We start from the raw sequence: 23,911 nt of genomic DNA on the forward strand, positions 1-23,911 counted from the left end.
TAATTTTTCCGAGTTCAGAATACCCTTAGTTACGGCTTATGAAAGCATAGGAACCAAGTTTGATCGAAGAAAAATCGAGCCCCACAATTACCAAAAGTGGCCGAGCCCTATAGGGGAGGAGGAGGAAAATTTCCTTTTCCGAAAACTTGTCTTTCGCGCTAGATTATCGTACCTTAGAGTATAGATTACTTCGTGTAACCTTAGTAAGTATCGATAGCTTAGTTCTCGATAGATTCTGATAGTATTTCTGTGACTTTGCTTTAAAGGAACTTTTGAGGAATTTCCTGAGGAGCAACGCTTTGCTTGTGAGGAAGAGTTAGAAGATAATCCTGGAGAATCTGCAGGTGAGGGCTTCTCACTGAATCTCTAGTTAATGCTTAGGGTCGATGTTTCGACATTGTTTACTGTTTATGCACTGGATTGTGTGTGATTGGAAAATGTTTTCTGAGGCTTCGGCTGACAATGTAGATGATTCATCTACTGAATGTTTTTGAGATTGTCTTACATGCTATGTGCTATGTGGGTAATCTAGGATGTGTGGTGCATGCTTTATATGCTAAGTGCTAAGTGTTTATGATGCGATTTATTGATATATGACATGTTGTTGATTGTGATGATTTAAATATGCTCTGTACTGGAATCTGAGATTCTGAATGGTGAGAATAGCGGGCAGGTCATGCCGATTTTATTTTGAGAGTTTTGAGAAAGTTTGATAGGACGAACGAGGTTCGGGCCTTAATTTTGTTTAGTGGATCGAGACATCCTCTGGAAGCGACTTGGGATTGGGAGATCCTGCAAATGTATAAGACTTGCGATAAGACGAAATGGAATCTATTTTATAAAGAAAATTCATAAGACCTTAAATAACCTCAAAATCTTTAAGTAATGATAACAACCTCGAAGGAAGGCATTGGAAGTCAAGTCATAGTTTTGGAAAAACGAGGAGTGTCGTCGGATCCAGGTGTTGAGGAGTTTGGTAAGTTCTGAGTATGTTGGTACTCCTTCGCTCGTTGAGCAGTTTGTTAGCCATCCAAGGGATGAGCCGAGAAGCTTCACTGAGGCGTGAGACCTTGTGAATGCGTGATACTCCACTGAGGCGTGAGACCTTGTGGAAAGCATGGACCTTCACTGAGGCGTGAGACCTCGTGAACAGCATGAAGCTTCACTGAGGCGTGAGACCTTGTGAATGCGGGATACTCCACTGAGGCGTGAGACCTTGTGGAAAGCATGGAACTCCACTGAGGCGTGAGACCTTGTGAGAGCATGAAACTTCACTGAAGCGTGAGACTTCGTGAGAGTATTGATGACCCGAAGAGTCATCGTGAGTGGTTGCACTCATTTTATGATTATTGTATTTTGTCGCAGAATCGACTTTACCTTAGGGTAAGCTTTTAGAAACTTTAATTTACCTAGAACACGTGGCGACGTGTCGAGTGAGATCGGAGACGTTGGTTGACTAATCATCCTGCATTCATGCAACATTAATGGGGTATTAACACAGGACGTACTCTGGACCTCGTCGGATTCCAAAATGGTCATAAGACCCGGATTTCCGTGAAAGAGCGTTTGTAAACGTCTCTTGTAGCAGACCGAAATGGCAGACCTACGGGTTACGGCTGATCTGACTACCTTTGTGTGGTGTAAGAGGCACGCGAGCCGAAATGGCACCACCGTGGCTGGTGAAGGGCTGATCCGTTGATGTCCATCCGTTCCGGATTGCATATTGGTTGACTGGGTTAACCTGCATATCATTTCATGCAACATGCATACTAACATAGTTGATGAGTGTGTTTGATACTTGTTAGTTCTACTTGATGCATGTTAACTGTGATTTACAGTCGTTATATTCTTTGTGGAAATATGCAACCCTAGGATGTTATCCCTAGCTATAAGCCTAAGTGGCTATTCTCTTATCTATATCTATTGGTGCTATTATTTATGTAATTCTTTGGAGTTGACCCTCGCGTCTTCTGTGTGTGCTTTGGCGGACAAACGCCCTTTGTCAGATGTCTTTGGCGGACTGGTTCACGACGGTTCACCCTTCGGGGGAAACTAGAGTTGGGATGCTGGAACAGGAGCGCATCGCGATAGCGAGCAAAGGACGGATGGTGTATGTAGACTAGGTCGTTCTGGATTTCGAATTCGGACGACGATCATGCTAGCATGTAGGATTGAGTGTTAGTGTGAGCTCCTCGAGATGGGATTAGTGTAGGAGTAGAGTCTTAGCTCTGAACATTATTTGTTTCATTCGGGACAGGGTAGTTTCCCACCTATAGCTTTTTGTGTGGTTTCTTTACGGGAATCACAGAGAGTTGGTTGGACTTAGGAGGTCTTGTTTTAGGCCGATGGGCCAGCTTATTCTCAGTTTTGAGGGATAGTGTTGCGGACACTTACCTTTAGATTTGGTTTGTACATTTTGCCTTCGGGCGCTACACTTTTCTTTCCGTCACTGGAGGTTACTCGTGACGAGGTTGTTACTTACAGCGGGGGCTGTTTATATATTGTATATTAGCTCTATTACTTTTCGCTTTTGGGTTTTATTTAATTCAGTCTTGTCTTAGTTATTATCGAAAAAAAAATATTTCACGTTTTTCCGCATTAAGTTTACTTTTGGTTACTAAAGTGACGCCACCGAAATCAGGGTGTTACATTTAACTGACACAAATTTGTTTCTCATTTCAAAATAGAGCTGGTTATTTGTTATTATGATGAAGAGATAAATTAGGATTTGACGAAGTAAATTATTCGTGACAGCAGAGATTGGATCGAAGGACCTACCACCCATCCAGTGTTCGTTGGAAATTCTGCAGATAGCAATCAGCTTTCATGCGCATCGAATCATCAAGGTGATGGTAGAGTGCACTTAACTTCCTACCCAACGTTCTGGAGCTCCATGCTACAAATTGAATCGCAAAAACCAAAGCTCAAGATGGTAGTTTACATCAGTACAACCTGAGCCAGATATCAATTAAACTTAATGCAGTTCAGGACAGTATGTAACCAATTCAGTGGTTCAAAGACTAAGTTTCAAACTAGCAGCTTGAGAGGTTGGACAAACCAGAAAATGGTCAGGTTCACGCCTTAACGGTGTAACCAGTGGTCCGGCTTCTTAACTATAATTTTCATTCAGGGGGATAAAAATCAGCCTCTAAATTTTTCTCTTTTCTCAATATTATATTCACGACAAACTATTTACAAGAATTTAATAACAATTTGCGAAATCTTAATACTTGCAAACTCCCAGGCTGCTAGCCCATTGGTTCCCTCTCAGGGCACTATCATATCAGAACTATACTCTGAAAGTGAATTCAAACTAGAGGATACCCGGGCAGAATACATGCTTGAAACGTGGTTATTCCTAACGGTTCAGCACGAAGGCCGGAAAAATCTCCTTCAATGTAATTCAATTGCAATCTACTGAACAGGACCAAGCTGGTGGGTTTCCCATTATAAGGACACGATCAACACCAATGAAATACAAATCAGATAAAAGACTTAGTACGACAGATACAATACGGTTAAGAATTACCCATGACAGATACCATACGGTTAAGAATTACCCAAATCTCTTGTGGTTTTAAAATAACATTGCAGACATTTCTTGCAGGAAAGCAACAGGCAAAGCATCATTGAGTACATGATATATGAAACAGCAGAAGATAAAAGACTTGAAATTACATACCTCAGGATCATGACCCTTGGCAGCAATAAACAATCCACCCACTCGAACAAATGGAACACAATACTCGGCTGGAAATGAAATAACAAGAAGCAAACACCAAACCAGAAACAAATCACTGAGTGTCAAAGAAATGAAAAAATAAACAAGGAAATGCTCAATAGTCAATAGCAGTACCTAATATTCTCACGAAACCCAGACCGTACCAACCTGAGCAATCCCTTGTTAGGGTTTCACTTACTCTGTCTCCCCGCAAGAATAAACCACGAAACGCAGACCGTATCGACTTGAGAAGTTCACGAAGGGACTGCAACGACAGCAAACGACGGAGGAGCCCCAATTTGAAAGGATATACGGTGATAATGGGGAGCAAAGGAGCGTAGTCACTCGGATGAGAAGATCGATGAAGCAGTGCTGAGGGTTTTCAATGAAAGGGGAATTTGATGAAGAGAGTGAGGTGAAGATTGAGGGGGAAGAGGTTAGGGGTTTTTTAGAAATGTGTTCACATAGGAAAGTGGAAGAGAGGGAAAAACCGCGTTGTATTACAGATATTTTGGTATTTTGAACACTTAGCGGCGGTTAAACACGACGCCAGCGATAAAGTAACCGCCGCTAAGTTGAAATCCTTAATCCTAGTTTGAAACGTTAGCGGCGGTTCTACCAGCCGCTGCTAAAAAACCGCCGCTAAAACCCAAATTTTTGGTAGTGAATTTTGGTCCTTAATCCATTTTCCGTCCAAAAACTAACACTCACTTAGCGACTACGTGACATTTTTTAATATTATTTTAATTAATAAAATTAATTAAAAAATTAAGAAAAATTAAACCCGTTGAATCTTTATCTTCTTCCTCTGTCTTTTCTCGGGATCAAAAATATTATTTTTGAAGTTTAGGGACTCCGATTGCACATTCACGTTAAGTGGGGATCAAATGTGCTTTTATAAACAATATATATTAAGTGTTAGTAGTAAAACATGGTGGACCAGCTTTTAACATGGTCTGCCAAGGGTGCGTGTGGTGGTGGTTGTGATGATCACATGCATACCTCTTGCAAGAAATCATCGATTCCCTTTGTTTCAAGGCAACGGAAGCCACATGATTCAAAGAATTCGACAATGTGCTCACGTTGGCCCTGGTAAACGACTTGGTCCTTGGATATGAGAACGATGTCATCAAAGAGATTAAATGTCTCAGGAGCCGGTTGGAGAAGGGACATCAAGATGGTTCCTTCAGTGAGGTGCACAATCTGCTGCAAGCATTTCACAATTTGAAATGTTGTGGAACTATCAAGATCCGTTGATATCTCATCCATAAACAATGTCTTTGTGGCCCCACGATCATCTCTCTTGTATTAAATCGAAACATTTTCATGTAAGAAATAATTAAAATCATAATCTAAATTGAATATATGTAAATCATGCATGATATAGGTATTAAGAATTTTGAATTATTTAAATTAAGATATTTTTTTAGAAATCAAGTTTTCTTTTTTTAAAAAACTGGATGATATATTAAGAAAGAATATCTCATTTTCTATGTTGATGATGTCAAATTGTCTAAGACCTAAGGGGTGCTAGGTCAAGGAACATCATCTCTAGGTTATATTTTACTCACTTTATATTTGGGACAAATATGATTAGTTCATTCCAGCCAATTTTACGGTTCAAGTCAAGTTTAGTGTCACTTTTAGGGTTTTGGGTCGATTTTAGGGTTCAGGTCGAGTTTAAGTTTGATTTTAGGGTTTTAGACCGATTTTAAGTTTTCCGACTAATATTAAGGTTCAAATCAGGTTTGGTTTTAATTTTTGGGTTTTTGGTCAATTTTAAGATTTTTTGGCCGATTTTAAGGTTCAAGTTTGGTTTAGTGTCGATTTTAGATTGTTTCGACTGATTTTATGGTTCAGGTCGGGGTTCAGGGTTTTCGGTCAATTTAGGTTTCGAGACCGATTTAGTGTCCATTTTAGGGTTTTGGGTAGATTTTAGGTTTTTTTTTGCTAATTTTGAGTTCGAGTCAGATTAAGTGACGATTTTAGGGGTTTTGACGGATTTTATGGTTCATGTCGGGTTTATGATCAATTTTATGGTTCAAGGCTCATTCATTTTAGGGTTTAGAGACAAGCGATCAAGTGAGACACCAGAGATTATCACAATTCCCTCCAATTTGAGGTGATTCTGAATACTTCATATTTCATTGATTAAATTAAATACCTCATTTAATTAAATGCCAGACATTTGAGAATTCCAGATATTAAATACCCTAATCGTATAATTTAATTAATATAAATGATTTTAATTACCCTCTAAAATTACATTTCTCCTCAATATTCCTCCATCCAAATACAACCTTAGGCGTTCACATCCCTTGAACATGCTAAACCTTCTACTCCCTTTGCTCAGTACACAATCAACAAGAAAATTTCAATGCCCGCCGCACAAAGTCACAAAACATATACCGAATTCGAAAAAGGAAGGAAGAATCTAGAAGATTTTGATAATAAATTAGCCATCGATCAAGCCCTTATTTTTGGACACAATAAGGATAGGTTGCACATTTTCAATTTGAACAAAAAAAAAATTTGTTACAGGAGGAAGATTAAAGACAAAACAAAACTAACTAGATGCATCTAAATAAAGTGAAGCATAAACATTAGATGGAGGGTTACTCCAAACACATCGCTGCGAGCCCTCACTAACCGCTTCTCTTGACAAAAATTAATAGTTCCAAATAATTAAAGAAAATCAAAGAGAAGAATAATGAATAGAAACTGAAAATTGATAAATTACGGTTTTTAAATTGTTTAAAAAATAGTTTTTAACAGTTTTTAATTTCAGCTTTCAATTTCAGTTTTTAAACAATTTCAATAGTGCCAAATAATTGAGTGAAACTCCTTTTTGGCTTGTTCCTACCTCGGTGAAGCTTGCAGTCACAAGGGGGAGGTGTGCTCCTGCTTCGTCTAGCTTCAATTACCGTTACAATGGGAACGAACAACATGAGGTGATTTTCAAGTAGCAAATATCATAATTGCAGATTTACATCAATTAACTGCCACAATTTTTTTTAACTTTTCAAGTAAATTGCCAACAATAGGATTATGGCTGCTAAAAACCGGTCGCTAAAGATAGTTTGTGTTGTTGTGAATAAATCAACTATACTTTGTTTTAATTTCATTTAATATGCGATTATTAATAATTTTATTATTTTTAATGTTAACTAATTCTTTAATAAGCTAAAATTCATTTCACCAAGCCCATGTGGTGCTTGAAAGTTGAAATCCATATACAAAATGAAATTCTTAAGCATTATTTATTTGGGCTCGTACTGCTACATGTGCTTAAACAATTTTCAAACAACTTTTTCAGATTTTGCTCTAATCAAAGTTCTTAGTTCTTAGCACTACTCATTTGTTCACACCACATCACATTATTTATACTTTTTTTATTTTCATAAAGTAATAAAATAAAACTCGTAAAACAACAAAGCAATTTGAATGAGAGAGAAAAAAAATGTTTTTTATACTTAGAACTTATAATGCAAAGTTACTTATATAAGAACTAGTTATTACTTTTTAAGAACTCAAAACTTCACGTCAACAATCTTTAATGCTTAAAAACCTAGTTCTTAATTCTTAACTTAAGAACTCAACTCTAAAAACTAGCATTGAGGATATTGTAAGAACTGAGGCTCTTAACCCTGCAACAAAAATAGAAACTAATATTGCTTTTGCTAATTGACTAATGATTCTCGAACAAATGACTTTAAACATCATCGGCTAGACCCAGCTAGAAGTAGCACGTGAACCCAACAATTCACCAAACACAACCCAAGTAATTTAGTGTGTGTTTGGATTTCAGTTTGCAAAACAAATGCTGAGTCAGTGTGGATTTGCAAAACCGATTTTCGATGAATGTGAGTTTGTTGTAATGTGATTTATGTTTGGATGCTTTTATTTTAAAAGTAAGTTTGATAAATTAATTTTGTTTGGATAATATTAATTAAAAACACTTTCATATGTGTATAATTACTATAAAAGTTTAATATCAATGTACCAACTTTCAATGTACCAACTTTCATCCAATTTAGAAGTGAGTATTGTGTCAAGTTGGCTGAATGTGGATTTTGAGGCAAAAATGAGTTAAGGTAAAAGTGAGTTCAAATTATCCAAACAAGATGACACACAGTTACATACAAATCAAAAGCACATTGAAGGGGTCCAACGGAAAAACCAACGGAAAAACAAATATAGCCTTAATTTCTTCCCAACACAACACCTTTATGGCAGTAGGATACTCAGTGTCACATACCGCAGCAACCACTAAATTAAAGAAAATCACAGTAGCACCAATTTATTACTATTAATTATTCATGTGAAAATGAAAAAGAAAATATAAAGGAAATGAAAAAATAATCAAATTTAGCTATAATTAACACGTATGCATCGCATGTTGCACCATTCCGATGAGGTCACTTTGCAAGTTGGCCGAACTACCACGTCTCACAAGTCACGATGACTAAAACTGTTTGAATTATATTCAATTTTTTTTTTGGAAAAGAACGAAATTCAAGCTTTATCTATTATACATTAATGACGATAGCAAAAAAGTAAAAATAAGTTACACTAAGTCTAAACCACATTTTTTTTTTTGAATTCAGTCTAAACCACATTAAACACTACGGAGTATATAATATGTCGAATTTGATTAAGGGTTGTCTAAATAACCCATATAGAAAATAGGGTTAAATCACCAATTGCTTAAGTGTACTAGTTATATTATGACATGTGTAATTAGATTATCCACCTCACTTAATTAAATTATTTTTCTTGTATTTAATTTATTAAATATTTTAATTGCAAAATAAACCTATCATTTTATATAATAGCATATAAGTATATAACTCATTTTCTAAGAAAAAATAAACGCAGAGAACCCTAATTCCCATTTTCTTCCAACCTCATCTTTTCTATACACTTCTCTCTTTTCTACCCGTTGCAGCTTATCACTAAGATAATAAAGCCCCAAATTGTGCCATAAACTTAAATAGTTATGTTCGAATAATGCAGTCTGTGCTATAACACTACTTTCAGATGTTCAAGAACCTTGCTATTGTATATAATTCTGCGTATATAGCATGTTCCATAAAATTGACCCTACAATAATGTCTTGAGTATTCTCATATTTCACTGTTTGATTCGTTCATATCGCATTTCTTTCCTTGGTGTTGGTTTGTCTTTTGATTAGTTTTCTGTGTAGTTGCTATAATTATGTGTCAATCATCCCCATTTTTTTTGTTGAGAATGAGAGGTGAAAAAAAATCATTCCATAATCTTCTACCATCTCGTCCCCTAACTATACCAACAAGGAATCAATATAAACTGATCTGGGAAGAAAAAGTACGGACCTCGCCTCTAATCTATTGCACGAGAGAAACATACAAAGAAGAAGAGTTTGGAAGAAATTAGGAATTAGGGATTTGTTGGGTTTTTTTCAAAAGGAGTCCTAAGCTATTGTAAAAAATTATAGGTTTATTTTACAATTAAATTATTTAATAAATTAAATATAAAATATAAAATTTATTGAGTGCATGTTTAATCAATGAGTTCATTAGCGTCGTGTATAGGTACTGTGTAGGCATTTTGAGACCTAAGACAAAAAACTTAAGGTAGCATTTTTTACTAACACTTTAGTGAACAAATGCGATAAAATACAAAGATGCTCGGGATAGGTGTGATGCAGAGTTTCCTTCAAATTTGCAGAGCAAGGGCCCAAAGCCACCAGTAGAAGAGACTTAATATATTATTTAAAATATTAATTTTATAGCAATCTTTTAAATTTTTAGTTGTAATATTATTTATCAGAGTTTTATAATCAAGCAATTATAATATTTCTCTTTGAAATTTTTTTTTAGTGGTAGCAGTTGCTACGTGAATTCAATAAAATTCTATAGGAAAAAAAAATATATAAATATATATATTAATTGGAAAAGAATCTGAAGTTTTCATATAACTCAATATTTGTATATGTTTGGTAATTTCTTTTATTTTTTTAGCAAACTTAACATTACCCAATATTCAAATATAAAACCAAAATTTTTATCCAAAAACAGTAGCATGAAATTTTCTAACTTGCTATTAGGATAATCAATATATTGAGCTCGATCACAAGTTCATAGAGCATTTAAAAATAAATCCCTTAAAAGACGCGGTACGATTTCCCCATGGTACTCTTCAGATACAAGCACCTAACATTTTGCCAGTTCTTTTTCAACAAAGAGACAAGGAAGTTAACACTCAGTTGCACGTTTTGAAAGATCTGTTTTTCCTCCATTCTAACATTACCCACGGCGACTCCCATGCAGAGCACCTTTTTTAGCTGAAATTTGACCATAGCCTTGGTCTCGTTAACCTTTGCTTCAAGGGATTCTTGGTGAGTGACAAGTGTAGGGAACTTGCCTGCCTTGTTGAGACCAGGACCCAAAAGACGAGGAATCTGCTTAATGACAGCCTCAGAAGCTAAAAAATGCATGGTATTTCTTAGCTAGCTTCTTCACCAACTTCTTATTTTTGTTCAGCTTCTTCAATGCTTCGACATCCATCCAGTCCAATCCAATCTTCTCCCCATGGTAATTTCTTTTATTAACACTTCTTTTAATACTTTCAATTCTGAAAATAAATTAAGACCCTCAATATCAAATGTTCATTCTTTCCGATGTACCAAAAAAATATCAAATGTTCATAAAATCTTAAAATCTTGTCAAGATTAATACAATGTTTTTCAATCTAACCCCATCTAAAGCTTTAAATTTTTTTGGAATCATAATAAAAAATAAAAAATAGTCTCATATTAGAAAAAATTGTTATAAAAATTAATTAATTGGTCTAATATGTATTAAAAAAAACTCAATACAAAAAGATTTATCAAGTAATTGTGTGATCTTATTACTAAATTTTTCAATAGTAACTAATATTTTTTGGCCTAAAATTTCTTTTCTTGATTTGGGGCCTTAGGCTATAGCCTGGCCTAGGCCTTTACACGGCATGGGTACGGTACATATATAGACGTAGCTATCAGTTGGACTAGTGTTCAATTTTATTTACCTAATATTGTCTTTGATGGGTTCTTAAAATGATTCAATTTAAAAAATTGCAACTTCATCGAAATAAGATATTTTGTTTATTTGTTACAAGAGGAAATATGAATAAAATATTTTGTTTAGTTATGAAACTGTTGGGGCCCTTAATTTATTATGTTTCATTTTTGTATCATCGCGTGGTGCAATGTGCATGTACAATTTCGTTTATAATGAATTAACGCGGATGCCTTCTTAACTTAACATACAAGTTCGTTTCAATGCATGCACTAGACGTAATAATGGATTAGGAAAAAGTTTGGTTGAGACTTAAATAACGTAGACACCTAAGAAAAACTAGATAATTGATAAAGACAAATTAAATTTTGTGGTATTTTGAAATTTTTTTGTGTGGTATCCACATTAATTCAATAGATAATTATTCTGTTATTGAAGGTAAATATTACATTTATAGATTTTTCATTTGTCAATTAACTTTATCTCAAGAAATTCATTTTTTAATAAAAAATGGATAAGTGGTGAAAACGGATGATGTTGATAGAGATGCGCGTAAAATGACAATGGTTAATAGATGAACAAAACTTAGAAAACACAACTCGTAAATTTCACATCCCTAAAACTGGAACATTGCATTTCTACTACAGAACAAAATCAAAATTTTAACCAGTATATAAGTTTTTATTATTGAACCAACTCATTTTGAGTACCACATCTTAATCTGACTTAAACTACCACAAAAAACATCATTTATAAATATGATATATGATGTGATATGATACGAGAGATATAGAGAAAACTAATGAATAAGTGAGTATCAATGTTATATTGTTTAGTTTACATACTGATCATAATTGAATGTATTAATATGCGTATATTTTGCATGAAATAGGAAATAAGTAACTAGCCTTGTAGCTAGCAATTAATCCAGTCCATGGTGTACAATCTTGAGAAACTCGATCTCACCTGTTATCTGATTTAAGCTAGAGAGCAAAACAAATTAATTAAAGAACTAGTTCTTGAAGAATGACAGTGACATGTGACTCAAAAAAGAACACTCACTTCCTTCCAAAATATAACTTGTTTTCTCTCCACTCAGCTCACTCACTAGCTATCCCCACAACACACATATATAGGAAACCATTCTCTGTCTGTAATTAATTAACACCTGGCTTGCTGTTAGTATAGATCCATCAACTGCGCCCTATAAATTATGCTCTCTTTTGTATCTCTCAATCAGCAATTGAATCACATTCACTAAATGAGTTTTCTCTCAACTTTTTCTAACATAATCTGTTCAGCAACTTAATTGCTATTGGATAATAGTTCATTGCTAGGTTATTTCTCTTCCTAACTTTTAATTTGTTCATTATATTGCTAGCTATTAATAATTAACTTGTTTTCTCTGTTCTCATTCTTAGCTAGCTTCTTTGGTTGGATCCTTACTTTTCACTTCATCGGAGCAAGCCATGCATTGAGAATAAGGGAGGCATGCTACAGCAAGTGGAAGAGATCTTCGATAGAGCGCAAATCCGGGTTTGGCACTGGTTGTGTGGGAGAATAAAAGGCTTCCATTGCTCATTGTATGAATGGATATCCCAACCCATTCTATGTCTCCAAGCGATACACTAGCTAGCAGTATGCAGGCTTTGCTTTATTTTATCTCCTGAGTTCTGAGCCTCTAGCAGTATGCAAGCGATATACTACTATAGGTAATAGCCACTCTAGCTCTGTCTCCCTCTCCCTCTCTCTTATTTCTCTTCCTAACTTTTAATTTGTTCATTATATTATATTGCTAGCTATTAATAACTTGTTTTCTCTGTTCTCATTCTTAGCTAGCTTCTTTGGTTGGATCCTTAATTTTCACTTCATCGGAGCAAGCCTTGCATTGAGAATAAGAACAAAGACATCAAACCCAGCTCCTTCAACAAATTAAATCAAACTCAACCGTTTCTCCATCTTCAGTTCCGCCGCACGGGCACATTCCCACCATCCACTTATCCTCCGCACCATCTTTGGAACATATATACTGTAGGTAATAGTCTCTCTCTCTCTCTCTCTCTCTCTCTCTCTCTCTCTCTCTCTCTCTCTCTCTCTCTCTCTCTCTCTCTCTCTCTCTCTCTCTCTCTCTCTCTCTCTGACTAACCAATTGCTTCTCTAACCATTTTTTCCATGGTACGGTTTGCATTATTATTTTTTTAGAAAGCTAACCATTTTTTCCATGGTACGGTTTGCATTATTATTTTTTTAGAAAGCTGAATATATAACCAAGGAAAAAGAAATACAAGAGAAGCAGGAGGCCAGAAAGTTTAAAAAGCCCGCTGCTAAAAGAAAAGACAAAGAACATAGACAAACAACTAGGCTACAAGAAGAAAAACAAGCTACAGCAACCAAAGAAAAAACACGACAGAAAGCAGGAAAGGAAGCGTAGGAGCACTCTCCACACAGCACAAAAAGGATCCATCAAGAGGCACAAACAACAAGCACTTGGACATGCAAACTATAACATCAGCAGCCACCAATTAGACCACAGAAGGAGGAAGAAGCTCCAATAGGGGGGAGCTGCGATCACACCCCTGTTTTGCTAAAGCATCAGCTAGAGAGTTGGCTTCTCTAAAAATGTGGGAGACACCAATGCAATTTACTTCGGACATGAGTCGGTCAATCAAATTCAGATCATTCATAAGCTTCCAAGGACGATTCAATTTGATGGTTACCCACCCCACCGCAAGAGTAGAATCACTCTCGATCAAAATGTGATTGAAGCCATGGTTTTTGCAGAATAAGAGGGCATGGAGAATAGCTTTAACCTCAGCCACATAGGCCCAAGTTGTCCCAACAGCAATAGAAAACCGACCCACAGTGTTACTGTTTGCATCTTTTAGGACTCCACCTACGCCACTTGCACCCGGGTTCCCGCGAGAAGAGCCGTCCACATTGAATTTTAGACAACCAGGTGGAGGAGGGCACCAGTCAGTAGAGCGGACTTTAGGGGTAGCACCTTTGACTCTTATCTTCTCAAAATGTTGGGAAAAATCTAGAGCAGTGAAGGGGCATTCTTTCCACCAGGATTTTACCCACCACATTACTCTCATAAGGTGCAGGTCCCAAACGTGTTCAGCAGAAAAATCCTTCTGGTTAAAGACTAAATCATTTCTAGCACACCATATGGACCAAAACATTGCGTAGGGGATAATTTCCCACATTATTGGATCAGATATGGCTCTAAGGGAAGGCCATTCAAGTAGCAGCCCTTGAAGAGATGATGGGAAGCAGCAAGTTACCTCCTCTCGTGACAATATTGTATTCCATAGCCTCCATATTTTAGGACAGTGCAGCATTAGATGACTTTCTGATTCTCCTGACGAACCACAAATGTCACATAGCCCCCCATTTTCAATTGGAATCCCTCTTCTGATCAAGCTTACTTTTACCGCCACATTGCATTCCATCAACTGCCAGGTAAAGAGGACTACCTTAGGGGGAACAATCTTTCGAATTCTCTTTGGAACAAGCCAAGAATGCTCCCCAAAAATTCTCAGCTCCACAGCAGCACAAAAGCCTTTAACTGAGAACATTCCGGAGGGGTCACCCGTCCAAAAGATACGGTTTGCATTATTATATGAACTCAATTTTCCATAGCCAACATGATTCCAATTCATGAATTAACGAGTTTGGTTATTTTGCAATATATTTCAAAATATAAAAGAAATTATAATTCTCAAACCCTGTTATTTAATTTGAATTAAACCTTGAAATAAAAATTCAGGTAGTTTTATGCTAAAAAGTCATCTATATACTTGTACCCCACTCATGCACTCTAGCCGATTCTTATTTTGCTATAGAATGTCTGCAACATGTACCTCTGGTTTTAAATATAATGGCCTTTTCATGTTATATTTTTTGATTTGTGCCCTCAACCCCTTGGGGCGCTTGAAGATCTGTGATATCATGATATTGCTAGGGAAAAAGAAAGATGAAAACAAATGGAAACAGGACATATACAAGAGTGTTTCTTTTAAGACATTATATTAATTCCTTAATATAATTCTGATGCTGGTATGGTATTGACTCTAATTGTGATTGCTTTTGACTATTTGCATATCTGTGTGAGGGTACGTGGCTTTCTTTTAATCTTCTATTCTTCAATTGACTTTAAGAACTAGTTCTTTAATTTGTTTTGCTCTCTAGCTTATCAGATAACAGGTGAGATCGAGTTTCTCAAGATTGGTATGATAAATTAATCTGTTTTTCTTTTCTACTCAGGTATTTTCATCATGGATCCTCCTACACAGATTGGGCAGCCCATCCCGCTTAGGAAGATGATCGCGGTGGCATCTATTGCTGCTGGGATACAGTTCGGTTGGGCACTCCAAATTTCCCACCTCACGCCTTACATCCAACTTCTAGGTGTCACACACAAGTCCGCCTCTCTTATCTGGCTCTGTGGGCCCATATCCAAGATGTTGGTCCAGCCCATTGTAGGCTACTACAGTGACCGGTGCACTTCCCGCTTCGGCCGTCGTCGCCCCTTTATTTTTGCCGGCATGATTGGAGTTGTCATTGCGGTCTTACTCATCGGCTATGCCGCGGACCTCGGGCACTCATTTGGTGACGACCTCTCAGAGAAACCCCCCCCCCCCCCGCGCCATTACCATCTTCATCATGGGCTTTTGGGTACTCGATGTCGCCAATAACATGATTCAGGGTCCTTGTCGTGCCTTCCTCGCCGACCTTTCCACTGCTCAGCCTAGCAGGATCTGTACCGCCTACACCCTATATTCATTTTTCATCAGCGTTGGTAATAAGTAAAGAATAATCCTATATCATTTTGCATTAAATTCAAATGGCATTGCTATCTTCTAATACAATTGACATTTGACACTTCAACAGGTAATTTGCTAGGGTATGCGGCAGGTGCATACGGCAGGCTCCACAATATTGTTCCCTTCGCGGAGACCAAGGCATGTGGTGTGTTCTGTGCCAATCTGAAAACATGCTTCTTCCTAGCAATCATCCTTCTGATCCTTGTTGTTGTCTCTGCACTCTTCTATGTACGTGACCCTCCACTCGAGCCTGTTCAGGAGACCGACCACAATGTGAGCAATCAGTGTTTCGTAGGGCTCTTCAACGCCTTTAAGGAGTTGAAGAAGCCTATGTGGATGTTGATGCTGGTGACGACCATCAACTGGATTGCTTGGTACCCTTATATCTTATACAACACTGATTGGATGGCGCGGGAGGTGTATGGTGGGGATGTAGGGACTGAAGCGTATGATGTCGGGGTTCGTGCTGGTGCATTAGGGCTGATGGTGAATTCGGTGATATTGGGTTTGACTTCCTTGGTTGTGGAGCGATTGTGCCGCAATGTTGGGGGAGCTAACACAATATGGGGGATGGTTAATGGCATTCTTGCAGTTTGTCTCGCCATGACAGTGCTCATTGCCAAGGTTGCAGAGCACGAGCGCCAGGTGAGCAGCGGCGCCACCATTGGGAAGCCATCCGCCGGAGTCAAGGCTAGTGCCATGATCCTTTTCTCAGTCCTCGGAATCCCTCTTGCGGTAATTCTCATTTCTTATTCAATCTTATGCATTGTAAACAGTAAATTAATACACTTTTTTTCTTAACACGTGCAGATTACTTATAACATTCCATTTGCGCTTGCATCAATATACTCAATTAATACAGGGGGAGGTCAAGGTAAATCAACTCACAAGCCACTCATTGCTTTTTTACTGTCCCGATTAGAAACAATTCATAGTCATAACAACATTATGTAATAATATGTTAAAATATATATTCTAGTACATAATAATAATATTTCTCATAATATTAATGATTCTGAAAAGTTTATTTTTTTTAGAAAGAGAAAATATAATTTATATTTGAGAATTTGTTATTTATTTAATTTAATTTATTTTTATCATTTTTTAAATTATTATAATACTTCATTGATATACATGAATTTATTTCGATATTTAATATTTTCATTAGACATGCTTTGTACAATTTTAAAGGTCAAGCATGTATGGTAGCTTTAAATTGATGTCTTCATTGATTCAGGATCTTCTGTTGTAGCATATAGATGTTTATTTGTCAAGTAATAGAGGATACCAGTTTGTAGCTTTTCTTGTAAGTTTTTTAAGTCAAGGTTGAGATCAGCTGTTAACGTTTTATTGTCTAAAAAATATTTTCATTAGACATAAGTTCTTTTTTGCGTTAATAAACTTAAATAATATTCAGTTATTTTGAATTTCATAACTGAAAAATAATAAACTAATACTAATATTAGTAGTCCATCAAATGAATTTATAGTATTATATTTATCTTTCATAATGAAAATATTTTAAATACTTTAAAACATTGAACTATTTTCTCCATGTCAAAGCTTTATCAACATGTAGTTCAATGAATTTTTTAAATTAAATTTGTGCCAATTGTCTTGTTAATAACAAAATATAATCGATTTATTTTCTTTCAATTTTCAGGTTTATATTTGGGAGTTCTCAATATTGCAATTGCCATTCCACAGGTCGTAATCTATTTGCTTTGACATATTTATCTCTTACTCTATTGCTAAACTACCTTAGTAATTTTTAGTTTTATTTTGAAATGAACTACCTTAGTAATTGTAACTAAACAAATTTGAAAGTAATCCACAAACTAAATTAATAATTAAATGGTGAGGAATAGATGGAGGGTAGTTATTTAATTAAAGCGTTGCGCAACTGATATCTTTTTCTATAAGTTTGTTTTGGATGTAAGATAGTTGTTTGTCTGTTAGATGAACCGGCAAAAAAAGTGTCAACCTGATATATGGTCTTACAATTTTTTTTTTTGAAAACAAAAGTTATATATATAGATATAAAAGGTCGATAGTACAAATAATCATCCAATGCTACAAATTTAGCAGACGTTAAGACTGTTAAGACTGCTACCCAGTGATCATGAGAACAAGCTCAGATCAAAAAACCTACGAGACGGACATCCGTCGGGGACCCAATCTGTGACAAAAGTCACATAACCCAACAAAAACGGAGCCAGATCTCGGCACTAGGAATGCAATAACACACAAACTATCGACCAAAAGCACCACAGTACTAGCCCAGGAGACCAAATCACCACCGATGACTCAAGAATCATCAAGACCACCAACCTAGTCTGCATCGAGTCTTCAGTAAAACTCCACCGCGCAACACCTCAAAGAAGACCAAAAGAAGCTCCTCTTCTGCCACTGGCATCAAAGTTGCAAAACGGTGAAGGAAGGATCATCAAATAAGCATGCTGAAAGCTTCAAATCTGAGGAAGGACGCCGAAAACAACAGATCTGAGGAGCCACGAGCAGTGCTCTGAACAAGGGTGGAACTCCAAGCGAAGGGAAAATGGGACGCCGCCGTCGCACTACACCGCCACCACAGACTCGGATCTGGCCTCAACAGGCTAGCACAGGTCAAGGCAAGTAAAGAGGCTCACCAACGACGACGTGTTGCAAGACGCAGTAGCGACGGAAGCGCCAATGGCGAGGCTCGAACCAGACCCAAATCCACATCGCAGCAAAAACGGACAAAAGGGCTTTAACTCCATGGGGGAAGGAGGAAGGCGCCGCCGCACTACAAGGCCACCACGCTCCCGGAACTGGCCTCAGCAGGCTATCACAGTTCAGGCAAGCCAAGAGATTTACCGGCGACACTCGCCACAGTGACGAGCATCGATGCCGCCTACGCCGAGGAGGAGGCAGAGCAGTGCAGCGGAACGACGGAACAGAGCACGCAACAGATCGAAAGGCAGAGCACTCACCAGTTCGAAGAGGCAGAGAAACCTTGCAACGCCAAACTCCTCAAAGCACCAGATGCAAAAGAAAGAAAAACGAAGGCTAACAAGAGAAACAAGGCAAAAGGAATGCAAGAAACGCAGGGGGAAAACAGGGGTTGCCGCCGCGCAAGGGGGCGGCGCGACGGCCACCCATCAAAATCCTAGAAAGCTCTGTGCGAGGGAGAGAGCGTAATAGAGAGAGAAAGAAGACTCTTAGGCGGATTAAGATTGATAATAATTGAGATTATGGTCTTACAATTTAGTTATATATAATTGGCTCCTGCCACGTTTAGCAATAGAGTATTTGATAAAAGAGATAAAAAAAATTAATACTAGCTCTTTAATTAGAGGTTCTTTAGAATACTGATTTGTACTAGCTCAAGATGTTATTGCATTTGTACTAGCTCTTTAATTAGAGGTTCTTTAGAATACTGATTTTTGTTATTGATATTTAATTTGTTTAATACTAGTATATATGCTCCTGGTATTATCCATCTACTATGAAATGATATTGATTTAAGTTTTATGTTATTAATGATTTCAAAAAAAAAGTTTTATGTTATTAATGGTGTTATTGTTTATGTAAACTCTCTTGAGAAATGATTGTTCCAAGATGTTACTTTCTTAAATAAAATTAGTTTAATTTTTAACATATATATAATTATGGATAATGTGTTGTCAAGTAGATGATTTTTTTTACAATACTTTATACTATACTTTTAAAAAAATGATTATATTATTAATTTAATGATGAGATCATAGTTTTTCTCACCTTTGATAACTAAAAAATTTGAGTTAACATGTCTTATTTATAGAATCTTATCACAATAACAGTTGTGTATACCATAAAAAAGGATTATTAACATCATCAATTACTAATCACAATCTAAAAAAAGACAGTCTTACAACTTAAGTAGTACCAACAAGCTATAACAACAAGCCCATATATAAGTAGTAAAGACAGTCTTACAACTTAAGTAGTTAATTTGTCTTAAACAGTTGTCTAATTCTACAGTTCCAAAGCCCAGATTTAAGTAGTTTCAGATCACCAACAAGCTGCCTAGCTACATTATATTGTTGATTTATAACCCTAAACCCTAAACCCTAAAGACAGTCTTACAACTTTCCACGCAAGTTAGAAAGTCGTCGTAGTAAATGTATTACATGCCTCATTTAATAGGAGACCTCTAGTTCATATATATGTAAGTTTTTTTTGGTAATTAAGCCAATATAATATATATATAAAAAAGAGGTGTTCATATGTAAGTGAACACAAAATAAGAATTGATCATTAAATTGCCCAATTGATGGAATTAAAATGAATTTGAGAAGTGCACACCAACTATATAGTCAAATGCTGGTGCATGCTATTTATTTATTGCTGCAGGGGTGAAGGTTATCTCTAGGTAGTACTGGTTTTTGGGAATATGTTTTCTTATGCAGGGCTTGTCTCAGTAATGTATCCTAACTTTTGTTTAATTGTAATTTTCTCTTTTTGTTTTCGCAGTGGTCTTGGATGGCCCTGTCTTTCATAACTTTATTTGTATTTCGTTCTAGCAACCTTTGTGCTAACATTTAATATATACATTTGGCTTTTAAAAAAATTTAATGCATTGACACCAGATAATCACATCTTGTAAATATAGTTGATATTGGCGCGTGCTACCGTGTGTTATTAGATCATAAGCTAATGAAAGTGCCAACATAAAAAATTTAATCTCAGCAGAGTGCATACCTTTTGAAATTGAGTTCCAATATCTAACAGAAGTGATAAAACGTGATGCAATTCTCTAGATCGAACATTATAAATGCAATTCTGGAACTAAAACTCAATATCTGTTATGAATATGAATAGGATAAAACTCAATATCTGTTCTGAATATGAATAGGATGGTCATTGGGTCAAACGCATGTACTTTTATCTCCTTATACTTTAACCCATTTATTAATGCTATAAATATAGAGGAGGTTGTATCAAGTAACCCATCCTCATTCATAGTTTCTCTCTACCTCTTCTCATCTATATACTTGTTATGCTCACTCTTATTCTCAATACGTTATCAGCACCAAAGCTCTAATTAGAATGGACGTTCCCGCTAATGTCACCACCTCAAACGGTGAAGATGTTTGTCTCGTTGATTGTGCAACCACGCACACAATACTCAAGGATAAGTTCTATATATTTTTCTTCTTTGATAATGCAACAAGCAAATGTTTGTACTATATCTAGTACTACAAAAATGATTGAAGGCTTCGAAAGAGCCAAAATATTGTTGCCTAGAGGAACACAATTGTATATTGAGAATGCACTATATTTCTCAAAATCTCATAGACACTTATTAAGTTTCAAAGATATACGTCAAAATGGATACCACATTGAGACCATGAATGAAGAAAATGTGGAATATTTTTGTATCACAAGAGTGATATTAGGGAGAAAATGCACACTTGAAAAATTACCTGCATTCTTATTTGGTTTATACTATATAAGAATTAGTATAATTGAAACAAATGCTACTGTAAACAAGAAGTTTACATATTTTTCTATTTGGCATGGCCGCTTAGGACATCCCAGTTCCATTATGATGAGAAAAATAATTCAAAATTCATGTGGACATCCATTAAAGACTCAGAAGATTCTTCAAACCAATGAATTCACATGTACTGCTTGTTCCTAAGGAAAATTGATTATTCGACCATCACTAACAAAAGTTGGAGTGAATAACTTCTATTTTTAGAACGGATACAAGGCGATATTTGTGGGCCAATACACCCACCATTTGGACTATTTAGATATTTTATGGTTTAATTTGACACGTCAACAAGATGGTCACATGTATCTTTAGTGTCTTTCGCAACTTGGAATTTGTCTGATTACTTGCTCAATTGATTAGATTGCGAGCACATTTTCCTTATTATCCAATCAAAAAAATACGCCTTGATAATGCTGGCGAATTCACATCTCAAACTTTTAATAACTATTGCATGTCTAGTGAAATTGATGTTGAACATCCTGTAGCACATGTCCATACACAAAATGGACTTGCAGAATCATTTATGAAACACTTACAGTTAATTGCAAGACCAATAATTATGAGGTCAAAGCTTTCAAACTATTCTTGGGGACATGCAATATTACATGCTGCGACATTAATTCGCATCAGACCAACGAGCTATCATAAACACTCTCCAATGCAAATGGTTCATGGTCAAGAACCTAATATTTCACATCTAAGAAAACTTTTGGATGTGCGGTATATGTCAGTATTTCTCCACCGCAACGCACAAAGATGAATCTTCTTCTATTATAAAATATATTGAACCCTTAACGGGAGATCTATATACTACTCGATTTGCTGATTGTCATTTTGACGAATTAGAGTTCCCGATATTAGGGGAGAGAATAAGCAGTTGGGAAAGGAAATTAGCTAGGATGAATTATCACTATCCAATTTTAATCCTCAAACAAAATAATATGAACTAGAAGTTCAAAATATAATTCATTTGCAAAATTTAGCTAACCAATTGTCAGACGCATTTGCCGATCCAAAAAGAGTTACTAAGTCATATGTACCAGCAGCTAACGCTCCATTAAAGATTGATGTCCCTGTTGGACAACCTAGTGCTGCAAATGAATCTATCACACGCCTGAAGCGTGGCAGACCTGCAGGTTCAGAAAAGAAAAAGGAGATAAGAACCAAGGTGGCATAAACGAGGATATGATAGCTCCAGAAGAGCAGCAAGACATAATTAAAAGTACAGTTGCAGAAGAAACTCACGTACCTGAAATTATTGAAAATGATGAGACTTCAGTTAATTATGCCATGAATAAAGTAAGATGGGACCGAAAAAGTCAACATTAATGACATTTTTGCACATAACACATCACTAGATGTATTAAGCGATTATGAGGATCAAGAGACAAAATCTGTTAATGAATGCAAACAAAGAAATGATTGGCAAATATGGGAAGACGCAATCGAGGTTGAGTTAAAATCGCTTGAGAAGCATAAAGTATTTGGGTCTTTAGCCCGTATACCTGATGGTGTAAACCCAGTTGGATATAAATGAGTTTTTGTACGGAAAAGAAATGAAAATGGTGATATTGTCCGACATAAGGCAAGACTTGTTGCCCAATGTTTCTCACAAAGGTTTGGGATTGATTTTGAAGAAACATACTCGCCTGTGATGGATGTAACTACTTTTCGATACTTCATTAGTCTGGCAGTACGTGAAAAGCTTGATTTGTGCTTAATGGATTTTGTTACAGCTTATTTGTATGAATCACTTGATACCGACATCTATATGAAACTCCCTGAAGGATTTAAGTTGCCTGAAGCACACATTTCTAACCCTCTGGGTGATTATTCGATTAAATGAATAAATCAATCTATGATCTAACGCAATCTGGGCGTATGTGGTATAATCTCCTTAGTGAGTATTTGCTGAAAGAAGGATATAAAAATGATCCAATTTCCCTTGCATATTCATGAAAAGGTCTGGGCATGAGTTTGCTATAATAGTTGTTTATGTCGATGACTTGAACTTTATTGAAACTCCAAAAGAGCTTCCAAAAGCTGTAGATTGCCTAAAGAAAGAATTTGAGATGAAAGACTTGGGAAGAACTAAATTTTGTCTAGGCTTACAAATTGAGTATCTAAATGATGAAGTATTTATGTACGAAAAGACTTATGTCGCAAAGGTACTAAAAAGATTCTACATGGAAAAATCACATCCATTGTGTATTCCAATGGTTGTAAGGTCATTAGATGTAAATAAAGATCCTTTCAGGACTCGAGAAAATGATGAAGAATTACTTGGTCCCAAAGTACCATACCTTAGTGCAATCAGAGCATTAATATATCTTGCTAGTCATACTCGACCTAATATATCATTTTTCGATAACTTATTATCAATATATAGTTCTTCACCTACACAAGTCTTTCGTTATCTTAAAGGCACAATGGATATGTGTTTATTTTTTCCTTATATGTCAAAGCTTGACCTAATTGGTTATGAAGATGTTGAATATTTGTCAGACCCACCTAATGGTAGATCTCAAACAGGTTATTTATTTACTTGTGGTGCAACAACTATTTCATGGAGATCTATGAAACAAACTATAACCGCCACCTCAGCTAACCATGCACAAATATCAGCATTACATGAGGCAAGTTGAGAATGCGTTTGGCTGAGATATGTGATTCCATGCATACTTGATACTTGTGGTTTGTCCTCTGGAAAGATGCAGCCAACAACCATACATGAAGATAATATTGCATGCATTGCTCAAATAAAGGAAGGATGTTGCATCAAGGGAGATAGAACAAAGCACATC

The 23,911-nt window shown here is 36.2% G+C and overlaps 2 pseudogenes; one reads left to right on the forward strand and one right to left on the reverse strand.

Moving 5' to 3' along the window:
* Nucleotides 1–9,728: 9,728 nt before the first annotated feature.
* LOC130724809 (60S ribosomal protein L10a-like) lies at nt 9,729–10,463 on the reverse strand (annotated as a pseudogene).
* A 4,575-nt stretch (nt 10,464–15,038) lies between these two features.
* Nucleotides 15,039–22,644, forward strand: LOC130724810 (sucrose transport protein SUC8-like; annotated as a pseudogene).
* The last annotated feature ends 1,267 nt before the right edge of the window (nt 22,645–23,911 follow it).

Source organism: Lotus japonicus, chromosome 6, assembly GCF_012489685.1.
Source record: "Lotus japonicus ecotype B-129 chromosome 6, LjGifu_v1.2".
In the NCBI taxonomy this organism is placed as follows: domain Eukaryota; kingdom Viridiplantae; phylum Streptophyta; class Magnoliopsida; order Fabales; family Fabaceae; genus Lotus; species Lotus japonicus.